The sequence below is a fragment of the Macaca mulatta genome, chromosome 1, assembly GCF_049350105.2.
Source record: "Macaca mulatta isolate MMU2019108-1 chromosome 1, T2T-MMU8v2.0, whole genome shotgun sequence".
Taxonomy (NCBI): Eukaryota; Metazoa; Chordata; class Mammalia; order Primates; family Cercopithecidae; genus Macaca; species Macaca mulatta.
The window spans coordinates 725,093-737,929 of NC_133406.1; positions in this window are offsets into that span (position 1 = coordinate 725,093).

Sequence of the window (12,837 nt, forward strand, 5' to 3'; positions counted from 1 at the left end):
AATTGTATTGCACTGTGGTTTTGATTTACATTTTTCTGATAATTAGTGATGTTCAACATTTTTCCATATGCTTATAGGCCATTTGTATATCTTGTTGAGAATTGTCTATTCAAGTCCCTTAGTCCAATTCCAGTTTGATGAGATTGTTTGTTTTCTTCTTGCTGATTTGTTTGAGTTCTTTGTAGATTCTAGATATTATTTGATTGTCAGATGTATAGATTGTGAAGATTTTCTCCCATTCTCTGGTTTGTCTGTTAACTCTGTTGATTATTTCTTTTGCTGTGCAGAAGTTTTTTAGTTTAATTTAGTCTTATCTTTTATCCCCCCCCCCTTTTTTTTTTTTTTACATTTTCTTTTGGGTTACTGGTCCTGAAGTCTTTGCCTAAGCCAATGGCTTGAAGGGTGTTTCCAAAGACATATTGTAAAATCTTTGTGGTTTCAGGTTTTAGATGTAAGTCTTTGATCCATCTTGAGTTTATTTTTGTATAAAGTGAGAGATGAGGATTCAGTTTCATTCTCCTACATGCGGCTTGCCAATTATTCCAGCACCATTTGTTTAGTAGGTTTTCCTTTCCCCATTTTATGTTTTTGTTTGCTGTGTGGAAAGCCAGTTAGCTGTAAGTATTTGGCATTATTTCTGGGTTCTCTATTCTGTTCCATTAGTTATATGCCTATTTTTATACAGTACCATGCTGTTTCCATGATTATGGCTTTATAGTACAGTCTGAAGTTGGGCAATGTGATATTTCCAGATTTGTTATTTTTGTTTAGTTTTGCTTTGGCTATGCAGGCTCCATTTGGATTCCATGTGAATTTTAGGATGTTTCTTCTAGTTTTGAGAAGAATGATGGTGGCATTTTGACAGGAATTGTATTGAATTTGTAGATTGCTTTTGGCAGTATGGTCAAGTACTGAATAGGAGTGGTGAGAGTGGACATCCTTATCTTATTACATTTCTTAGGGGAAATGTTTTCAACTTTTCCCCATTCAGATTATCATTGGCTGTGGATTTGTCACAGTTGGCTTTGATTATCTTATGGTATGTCCCTTCTACACCGATTTTGCTGAGGATTTTAATCCTAAAGGCATGCTGGACTTTGTCAAATGCTTTTTCTTGTCTATTGTGATGATGATGTGATTTTTCTCTTTAAATCCGTTTATGTGGGATATATCATATTAATTGACTTACATATATTAAACCATCCCTGCATTTCCAGTATGAAACCCACTTGTACGTGGTGGATTATCTTCTTCATATGCTGTTGGATTTTGTTGGCTAGTATTTTTTTTTTGACGACTTTTTCTTCTGTGTTTATCAGGGATATTGGTCTGTAGTTTTATTTGTCTTATGTCCTTGTCTGCTTTAGGTATTAGGGTGATAGTGGATTCATACAAAGATTTCCGGAAGATTCCCTCTTTATCTTTTGGAATAGTGTCGGTAGGATTGACTAATTCTTCTTTGAATGTCTGATAGAATTCAACTGTGAATCTGTCTTGTCCTGGCCTTTTTTCATTGGCATTTTTTTAAATTACCATTTCAGTCTTGCTGCTTATTTTTGGTCTCTTCAGAGATTTTATATCTTCCCCATTTAATATTGGAGTTTTATACATTTTCAGAAATTTATCTATCTCGTCTAGGTCTTTTAGTTTATGTGCATAAAAGAGTTCATAGTGGCCTTGAATAATTTTTTGTATTTCTGTGGTACGAGTTTTTCATTGCCTGTTTCTTTCCTTCCTTCCTTCCTTCCTTCCTTCCTTCCTTCCTTCCTTCCTTCCTTCTTCCTTCCTTCCCTCCTTCTTCCCTCTTCCTTCTTTCTTCTTTCTCTCTCTCTCTCTCTTTCTCTTTTTTCTTGAGACAGAGTCTTGCTTTGTTGCCCAGGTTGGAGTGCAGTGGCACAATCTGGGCTCACTGCAACCTCCACATCCCAGGTTCAAGAGATTCTCCTGCCTCAGCCTCCTGAGTAGCTGTGATTACAGGTGCATGCCATCACGACCGGCTAATTTTCGTATTTTTAGTAGAGATCGGGTTTGACCATGTTGGTCAGGCTGGTCTCCAACGCCTGACCTCGTGATCTCCCAGCCTAGGCCTCCCAAAGTGCTGGGATTACAGGCACAAGTTACCATGCCCGGCCACCTGTTTCATTTCTAGTTGAGCTTATTTAAATATTTTCTTTTGTTGGTTAATCTTACTAATTGTCTATCTATTTTATCTTCTCAAAGAATCAGTTTTTTGTTTCATTTATCTTTTGAATTTTTTTGTTTCAGTTTCATTTAGTTTTCCTCTGATCTTCGTTATTTCTTCTCTTCTTCCAGGCTTGGGTTTGGATTGTTTTTGTTTCTCCAGTTCAGTGAGGTGTGACCTTAGATTGTCTATTTGTGCTCTTTCAGACTTTTTGATGTAGACATTTAATGGTGTGGACTTTCCTTTTAGCACTGCTTTTGCTGTATCGCAGTGGTTTTGATAGGTTGTGTCACTCTTTTCATTCAGTTTAAATTTTTTGTTAAGCTTCCATCTTGATTTTATTGTTTACTCAATGATCTTTCAGATGCAAGTTGTTGAAATTCCATGTATTTGCCTGGTTTCGAGTGTTCCTTTGAAGTTGATTTCCAATTGTATTCCACTGTGGTCTGAGAGAGTACTTGATATAATTTTGATTTTCTTAAATAACTGAGGCTTGTTTTGTGGCCTACCATATGGCCTATCTTAGAGAATGTTCCATATACTGATGAATAAAACGCATATTCTGCAGTTGTTGGGTAGAATATTCTCTAAATATGTTAAGTCCATTTGTTGTAGCATATAGTTTAATCTCATTGTTTCTTAGTTGACTTTCTGTTTTGAAGACATGTTTAGGGTTCTCCGTTGAATATTAAAGTATCCCAGTATTTTTGTATTGTTGTCTATCTGATTTCTTAGGTCTAGTAGTAATTTTTTTATATATTTGGGAGTTTCACAATTAGGTGGATATATATTTACAATTGTGGTATTTTCCTGTTGCACTAGTCCTTTTATCATATACTGTTGCTCTTGTCTTTTTTTAACTGCTGATGCTTTAAAATTTGTTTTTTCTGATATAATAGTAGATACTTCTTTGCACCTTTGGTTTACATTTGCATGGAATATCTTCTTCCATCCCTTTCTATTAAGTTTATGTGAGTCCTTATGTGTTAGGTGAGTCCCATGAAGACACAGATGCTTGGTTGTTGAATTCTTATCTATTCTGCCATTCTGTATCTTTTAAGTGGAATATTTAGGCCACTAACATTAATGATAGTATTGAGATGTGAAGTACTATTCTCTCTGTTGTGCTCTTTGTTGGCTGAATATCTTGATTTCTTTTTCATTCTGTTATTGTTATGTATGTCCTGTGATATTTCTGCTTTAAGGTGGTTCTATTTTGGTGTAATCCAAGAATTTGTTTCAAGTTTAGAACTCCTTATAGCAGTTCTTATAGTGCTGGCTTGGTAATGGTGAATTCTCCCAGCATCTGTTTGTCTGGAAACAATGATATCTTTCCTTCCTTTAAGCAGCTTAGTTTTACTGAATACAAAATTCTTGGCTGATAATTGTTTTCTTCAAAGGTGCTGAAAATACGACTCCAATTCCTTCTATCTTATGAAATTTCTGGTAAGAAATCTGCTGTTAATCTAGCAGGTTTTTCTTTATAGGTTACCGAATGCCTTAGTGTCATAACTCTTACAATTCTTTCCTCATCTTGACATCAGATGACCTGTTGGTATGTGCCTAGGTGATGAAATATTTTTGCAATGAATTTTCCAGGTGTTCTTTGTGCTTCTTGTATTTGGATGTCTAGATCTTTAGCAAGACTAGGGAAATCTTCCTCACTTATCCATTCTAATTATTTTCCAAACTTTTACATTTCTCTTCTTCATTAGGAGCACCAATTATTCTTGGGTTTGGATGTTTAACATAGTCCCAAACGTCTTGGTGACTTTTTCATTATTTAAAATTCTTTTCTTTGTCTTGACAGATTGATATAATTCAAAAACATTGTCTTCATCTCTGAAGGTCTTTCTTCTGCTTATTCAATTCTATTGGTGAGACTTTCCAACGCATTTTGCATTTCTCTCAGTGTTTTCTTGATTTCCTTGAAGTTGTGATTGTTTTCTTATTTATGCTGTCTATTTCACTGAAGAATTTTCCTTTCATACTCATATTCTTCTGTATTATGTTTTTGATTTCTTTAAGTTGGACTTCAAGTTTCTCTGGTGCCTCCTTGATTAGCTTAATAATCAACCTTCTGAATTCTTTTTCTGGCAATTCAGATATTTTATCTTGGTTTGGATTCATTGCTGGTGAGCTGCTGTGATCTTTTGGGGGTACTAATGAGCCTTGTTTTGTTGTATTACCAGAGCTGTTTTTCTGGTTTCTTCTCATTTGGGTAGACTATATCAGAAGGAAGATCTGGGATTTAAGGGTTGCTGTTTAGATTTTTTTGTCCCACCGGGTGCTACCTTGATGTGGTGTTCTCCACACTCCCCTAACAATGGGGCTTTCTGAGATCCAAACTGTAGTGGTTGTTTTTGCTCTTCTAGGCCTAGTTACACAGTGGAGCTACCAGGTTCTGGGATGGTACTGGGAAGTGTCTGCAAAGAATCCTGTGATATGATCCGTCTTCAGGTCTTGTAGCCATGGTTACCAGCACCTGCTCCAGGGGAGGTGTCTGAGGAGTGAAATAGACTCTATGAGGGTCTTTGGTTGTGTGTGTGTGTGTGTGTTTTTGTTTTTTATTTCTTAGTGTGCTTGTATTGTGTTGATTGGCCTCCAGCCAGGAGGTGATGCTTTCAGAGTGCAGCAGCTACGGCCACATAGGGAGGATGCAAACTTGCCCTAGGGACACCCTTTCAAGTATTCATGTTTCTCAGCTGGTGGGCAAGGCCTTAGAGCACCCAAGAGATGATTGCTTTTGTCTTCAGCCCCCAAAGTGGGCCGAGAAGGACCACCAGGTGTGGGCAAAGATAGGCATGTCTGAGCTCAGCCTCTCCATGGGTGGAGCTTGCTGTGCTGCTGCTGTGATGTCAATGGGGGTATAGTTTCCAGTCCAGTGGAGTTATATTCCCAGGGCAATTATGGCTGCCTCTGCTGCAACACACAGGTCACCAGGAAAGTGAGAGAAAGCCAGCGTTTACAGGTCTCACCCAGACGGCAGTCCTAAAGGCCAGTCGTACTCTCACCGTACCTCCGCAACAGCACTGAGTCTATTTCCAGGCAGCTGGTGACCAGGGCTGAGAACTTGTTCCAGAACATCAGCCTTTCTGTTGAGAAAGGAAACAGACTCACAGGTTTTCTGTGTCTCAGGCAGCCTACAGCAAGGATCCAGTTCCTTCAAAGGATCTGTGGATTCTCTCAGCTTTCCCGGTATGTTCCCTCAGTAGTTCTTGGAGCAAAAGTTCACAATGTTTGAGTTTTCAGATGCTACTCTGTCCATCTGAGTGGGAGCTGCAAGCTAGTCCTGCCTCCTATCCACCATCTTAATTCTTATCAGCACATTAAAGTTTTATGTATTTTCAGTGTCATAAATTTTGTGCTGTGTATCCAGGTAGCATACAAACCTTCTTTTCCCAATGTATACACTCAACATTTTATTGGTTTTATTTTATTTAGCTCCACTTTGGAATTAAAGTTAATACACTGGAAGAGGGGCCAAGGTGGCCAAATAGAAACAGCTCCCAGCGAGGCCCATGCAGAAGGTGGGTGATTTCTGCATTTCCAACTGAGATACCCATTTCATCTCATTGGGACTGGCTAAGCAGTGGGTGTGACCCACAGAGACTGAGCAGAACTGGGTGGGAGATCGCTTCATCCAGGAAGTGGAAAGAGCCAAGGGACCTCTGTCTCCTAACCAAGCAAAGAGGTGAGGGACTGTGCTGCCCACCTGGGGTACTATGCTTTTTCCATGGATTTTGCAATCCGCAGAGTAGGATATTTCCTTGTGAGCCTACAGTGCCAGGGCCCTGGGTTTCAAGCACAAAACTGGGTGGCTGTTCAGGCTGGCACTGAGCTGAAGGAGATTTTTCAGACTTCAGAGGCACCTGGAACTCCAGTGCGACAGGAGAACTGCCCACTACCCTGGAAAGGGGGCTGAAGCCAGTGAGCCAAGTGATCTCCCTCAGCGAATCCTACTCCCATGGAGCCCAGCAAGCTAAAAACCAATGGGTTGAAATTCTCAGTGCCAGCACCGCAGTCTGGAGTCGGCCTGGGACTATCGAGTTTGGTGTTGGGGGAGGTGGGGAGAGGAGGTCGCCATTACCATGGCTTCGAAGGCGGTTTTACCCTGATAGTGCTAAGGTGACAGGGAGGTTTGGATTGAGCGGAATTCACCACAGCACAGCAAAGGAGCCATGGACAGACTGCTTCTCTAGATTTCTCCTCACAGGGCAGGACATCTCTGCAGGAAATCCAGAAGCTCCATTCAGGGGCTTATAGACAGAACTGTCAGCTTCCTGGGACAGAGCACCTGTGGAGAGGATAGGCTGTGGTCACAGATTCAGTGACTTAATCTTTCCTGCCTGCTGGGTCTGAAGAGAGCAGCTGATTCTGACAAGGGGGATTCTTGTAGCACAGTGCTACAGCTCTGATAAGGGACAGATGGCCTTCTCAAGCAGGTCCTGACCAGATGCCTCCTGACTGGGAGAGACCTACGAATAGGGGTTGACATATACCTCATACAGGAGAGCACTGGCTGGCATCAAGCTGGTGCTCCTCTGGGACAAAGCTTTGAGGAAGGAGCAGGCAGCAACCTTTGCTGTTCTATGGCCTCCACTGGTGATACCCATGGCCAACAGGGCCTGGAATGGGCCCCCAGCAGACTTCAGCAGACATCCAGAAGAGGGGCCTGACTTAGAAGAAAAACTAAGAAACAGAAAGCAACAACAACCAAAACATCAGCAAAAATACACACCCAAAAAACCACTTCCAAAAATCATCAGCCTCAAAGATCAAAGGTAGGTAAATCCTCGAAAATAGGAAATAAACAGTACAAAACACTAAAAATTCCAAAAGACAGAACATCTCTTCTCCTCCAGATGATTGCAATATCTCCAGGGAGGGCACAGAACTGGATGGAGAATGAGACAGATGAATTGACAGAAGTAGTCTTCAGAAGGTGGGTCATAACAAACTCCCTTGAGCTAAAAGAGCATGTTCTAACCCAATGTAAAGAAGCTAAGAACCTTGATAAAAAGTTACTGTAGCTGCTTACTAAAATAACTAGTTTAGAAAGGAACATAAATGACAAGATGGAGCTGAAAAACACAGCATGAGAACTTCATGAAGTACATACAGGTATCAATAGCCGAACCGATCAAACAGAAGACAGGACATCAGTGATTGAAGATCAACTTACTGAAATAAGGCATGAAGACAAGCTTAGAGATCAAACAGAAAAAAGGATATCAGAGTTTGAAGACTATATTGCTGACATATAGCATGCAGGCAAGATTAGAGAAAAAAGAATAAAAAGAAACAAACAAAACCTCTGAGAAATATGGGATGATGTAAAAACACAAGACGGGGAGAATAGCACCAAGTTGGAAAACACACTTCAGGATATTATCCGGGAGAACTTACCCCAACCTAGCAAGACAGGCCAACATTCACATTCAGGAAATACAGACAATGCCACTGAGATGTTTCATGAGTAGATCAACCCCTAAACACATAATCATCAGACTATCTAAGGTTGAAATGAAGGAAAAACTATTACGGGCAGCCAGAGAGAAAGGTCAGGTCACCTACAAAGGGAAGCCCATAGACTAACAGCAGATATCCCAGCAGAAACCCTACAAGCCAGAAGAGAGTGGGGCCAATATTCAACATTCTTAAAGAAAAGAATTTTCAACCCAGAATTTAATACCCAGCCAAACTAAGCTTCATAAGCGAAAGAGAAAGAAAATGCTTTCCAAGCAAGGAAATGATAAGGGATTTTGTCACCACCAGGCCTGCCTTGCAAGAATTCCAGAAGGAACCACTAAATATGAAAAGGAAAACATGGTACCAACTGCTGAAATAACACAGCAAAATATTAAGACCAATGATACTATGAATAAACTGCATCAACTAGTATGCAAAATAGCAAGCTAGCATCATGATGACAGGATCAAATGCACACATAACAATTTTAGCCTTAAATGTAAATAGGCAAAATCCCCAATTAAAAGACATAGACTGGCAAATTGGATAAAATGTCGAGGTCCATCAGTGTGCTATATTCAGGAGATCCATCTGTTGTGCAAAGACACACAGAGGCCAAAATAAAGCGATAGAGGGGAATTTACCAAGCAAATGGAAAGCGAAGGAAAGCAGGAGTTGCAAACCTACTCTCTGAGAAAGCAGACTTTAAACCAACAAAGATCAGAAAAGAAAAAGAAGGGCATTAAATGACAGTAAAGGGATCAATTCAAAAAGAGGTACCAACTATTCTAAATATAGATGCACCAAATACAGTAGCATCCAGATTCATAAAGCCAGTTTATAGGAGACCTACAAGGAAAGTTAGACTCCCACACAATAATGGTGGGAGACTTTAAAACCCAACTGTCAATATGAAACAGACCAACAAGACAGAAATTTAACAAGGATATTCAGGATTTGAACTCTGCTCCAGATCAAGCGGACCTAATAGACATCTACAGAACTCTCCACCCCAAATCAAAAGAAGATAAACTCTTCTCAGTGCCACGTGGTGCTTATTCTAAAATCGACCATAATTGGAAGTGAAACACTCCTCTACAAATACAAAGGAATGAAAATTATAAGAAACAAGGGCAACTGTTATAATTGCCCTTGTCAGTGCAATCAAGTTAGAACTCAGGATTCAGAAACTCACTCAAACCACACAGTTTCATGGATATTAAACAACCCGCCCCTCAGTGACTCCTGGTAAATAACAAAATTAATGCACAAATCGAGAAATTATTTGTAACCAATGAGAACAAAGAGAAAACTTGTCAGAACCACTGGGACACAGCTAAAGCATTGTTAAAAGGGAAATTTGTAGCAATAAATGCCAACATCAGAAAGCTGGAAAGATCTCAAATTGACACCCTGACACCACAATTAAAAGAACTAGAGGAGCAAGAGCAAACAAATCCAGAAGTTAGCAGAAGACAAGAAGTAACTAAGATCATGGCAGAACTGAAGGAGATAGAGACACAAAAATCTCTTTAAAAAATCAACGAATCCAGAAGCTAGTTTTTTTGAAAAAATTAACAAAATGGATAGACCACAGGCTACACTAATAAAGAAGAAAGGAGAGAAGAATCAAATAGACACAATAAAAAATGATAAAGAGGATATCACCAATGGACCCACAGAAACAGAAATTACCTTCAGAGGACACTATAAACACCTCTATATAAACGAACTAGAAAACCTAGAAGAAATGGATAAATTCCTGGACACATACAATCTCCCAAGACTAAGCCAGGAAAAGGTCAAATCACTGATTGAACCAATAGCAAGTTCTGAAATGGAGGCAGTAATTAATAGCCTACCAACAAAAAAAGCCCAGCACCAGACAGACGTATTCACGGCCAAATTCTACCAGAAGTATAAAGAGGAGTTGGCACCCACCATTTCTTCTGAAACTATTCCAAAGAATTGAAAAGGAGGGACTCCTTCCTAACACATTTGATGAGCCCAGTATCATCTTGCTAACACAACATGGCAGAGACAAAACAAAAAAAGAAAAAACTTCAAGCCAGTATCTCAGATGAACATTGATGTCAAAATCCTCAATAAAATACTAGCAAACTGAATCCAGCAGCACATAAAAAAGCTTATACACCCCAATCGTGTTGGCTTCATCTCTGGGATGCAAGGCTGGTTCAATATATGCAAATCAATAAATGTAACCCATCACATAAACAGAACCAAAGGCAAAAACCATATGATTATCTCAATAGATGCAGAAAATTCCTTTGATAAAATTCAACATTACTTCATATAAACTAGGTATTGATGAAACATATCTCAAAATTGTAAGTGCTATTTGTGACAAAGCCATAGGCAATATTATATTGAATCACAAAAGCTGGAAGCATTCCCGTTGAACATCAGCACAAGACAAGTATGCCCTCTCTCACCACTCCTATTCAATAGTTTTGGAAGTTCTGGCCAGGGCAATCAGGCAATATATTTTTAAAAAGTATTCAAATAAAAAGAGAGGAAGTCAAATTGTCTTTTTACAGATGACATGATTCTATATTTAGAAAACCCCATAGTCTCAGCCCAAAAACACCTTAAGCTGACAAGCAACTTCAGTAAAATCTCAGGATAAAATATTAATGTGCAAAAATCACAAGCATTCTTATACACCAACAATAGTCAAACAGATGGCCAGATAATGAATTAACTACCATTCTCAATTGCTACAAAGAGAATAAAATAATTAGGAATACAGCTAACAAGGGATGTGAAGGACTTCTCAAGGAGAACTACAAACCACTGCTCAAGGAAATAAGAGAGGACACAAAGAAATGGAAAAACATTCCATCCTTATGGATAGGAAGAATCAATATCATGTAAATGGCCATACCACCCAAAGTAATTTAGAGGTTTAATGTTATTCCCTTCAAACTACAATTGACATTCTTCACAGAATTAGAAAATACTTCTTTAAATTTTATACGGAACCAAAAGAGAGCCTGTATAGCTAAACAAAAAGAACAAACATAGAGGCATCATGGTACTTGACTTCAAACTATACTACAAGGCTACAGTAACCAAAAGAGCATGGTGCTGGTAACAAAACAGACATATAGACCAATGGAACAAAACAGAGAATTCAGAAATAACACCACATACCTACAGCCATCTAATTTTTTACAAACATGACAAAAACAAGCCTTTTCAATAAATATTGCTGGGAAAACGGGCTAGCCATATGCAGAAAACTGAAACTAGACCCCCTCTCCTTACACATTATACAAAAATTAACTCAAGATGGATTAACGACTTAAATATAAAACCCAAAACCATAAAATCACTAGAAGAAAACCTAAGCAATACCATTCAGGACATAGTCATGGTAAAACACTTCATGACAAAAACACCAAAAGCAACTGCAACAAGCCCAAAATTGACAAATGGGATCTAATTAAACTGAAGAGCTTCTGCACAGCAGAATAAATAAACTAGCATCAGAATGAAGAGGAAACCTACAGAACGGGAGAAAAATTTGCAATTTACCCATCTCACAAAGATCTAATATCCAGAATCTATAAGGAACACAAACTTACAAAACCAAACAACCTCATCTAAAAGTGGCCAAAGGATATGTACAGACACTTCTCAAAAGAAGACATTTATGCAGGCAACAAACATGAAAAAAAGCTCATCATCACTGATTATTAGAGAAACACAAATCACAATGAGACACCACCTCACATCAGTCAGAATGGTGATTATTAAAAAGTCAAGAAACATAATCAAGGAAAGTAACAACCCCATCTTTCAGGTTATAGGAAGAATCATAGGTCTAACTTCTGCTGCCATCTAACGCCACATTATAAAGTCTATTTAAAGTATGAAGTGGGTTATATTTAGTTAGCTATCAAAAAGAGTGAGATTTCATTATATCTTTGTAAGCCCTTTGGTGAGTTGCCTGTGATGCATATTACATTCTCCTATAATACCTACTCAATAATTAAATTGTTTTATTTTCTTCTAAATTTATTAAGAGGATTCTTTGGTTTCGAGGAGAGTTTGTTTTTAAGCATATGTCTCTGGCAAAGTCCCAAAAAAGGAAGTTGCACAAGTACATGTTATGGAGTACTAGGAGGTGAAAATGCTGTAAAAATAAAACAAGATAGGAAAACAAAATTCATTATGTTTTGAAATTTTAAATGGAGTTTTCTGAGAAAGCATATTTGAGGGGTTGATAGTTGAACATTACTCGCAGGGCAGGAGATGGAGAGCTGCTAGACCACCTAGTTTTCACTCTATAGCAGAGGAGAAGATCAAGTGCAAATAGTAACCTGTGTGTGAGTTAAAGAAAAAAAAGTCAACGATACATGTTAAAGCATAGTAAGGAAGGTTTTACTCAAAAGCATTGTGAGACAATATACAGGAATAATCCAGGGTTGTTGCAGAACAATATAAAAATCTAGGAAGCAGTTTTGCATGCAAAACTCAGTTATTGCTTGTGAAAAGTCAATTGTTGCTTTGCTTGAGTTTATAAATTATTCAGTAAAAACAACCTCAGGAAAACAGGACATACAACAGAGATAAAAGAAAATACATCAACCAGCAACCCTAAAAATGGGCCAACCAGTCTGACAACATCTTGAAGGTGTACAGAAGGTCACAAAGCATTGACCAAGAAAGCAATAATTAGTTGCCTTTTTGAGACTGTACACATTTTACAATAATGTTTTTATTATTTCCCCTAATTTATCTTAAAAAATCCTGAACCACAGGCACAACTCAGAAAGGCAATCTTTGAATGCTAGTTTAAAGGCTCCTCTAGGTTGTTGGCTTCTCAAATAAAGCTAACTTTTTTTTTTTTTTTTTTTTTTTTTTTTTTTTAATCACCAAAGCCTGTCTCTTCAGTTTGTGGCTTTCAGACTATAAGTGGTCCAGACCTAAGTTTGGCTAAAAGAGTAGTGTAAACTGAAAATAAAATTCTAAGCCCCCAACTGACTGATGAATCTTCCTCTCAGCCAAGGACATTCCAAACTGAACTTCAAATTGTAGTTCAGGCCATAGTGGAAAGAGGGTGGAGGCTCAATATGCCTCCTCCCTTATAATCTTCTCACTTTAGAATTCAGGTACCACTGACTAACATCAACCATTAAAATAGATATCCTTCTACA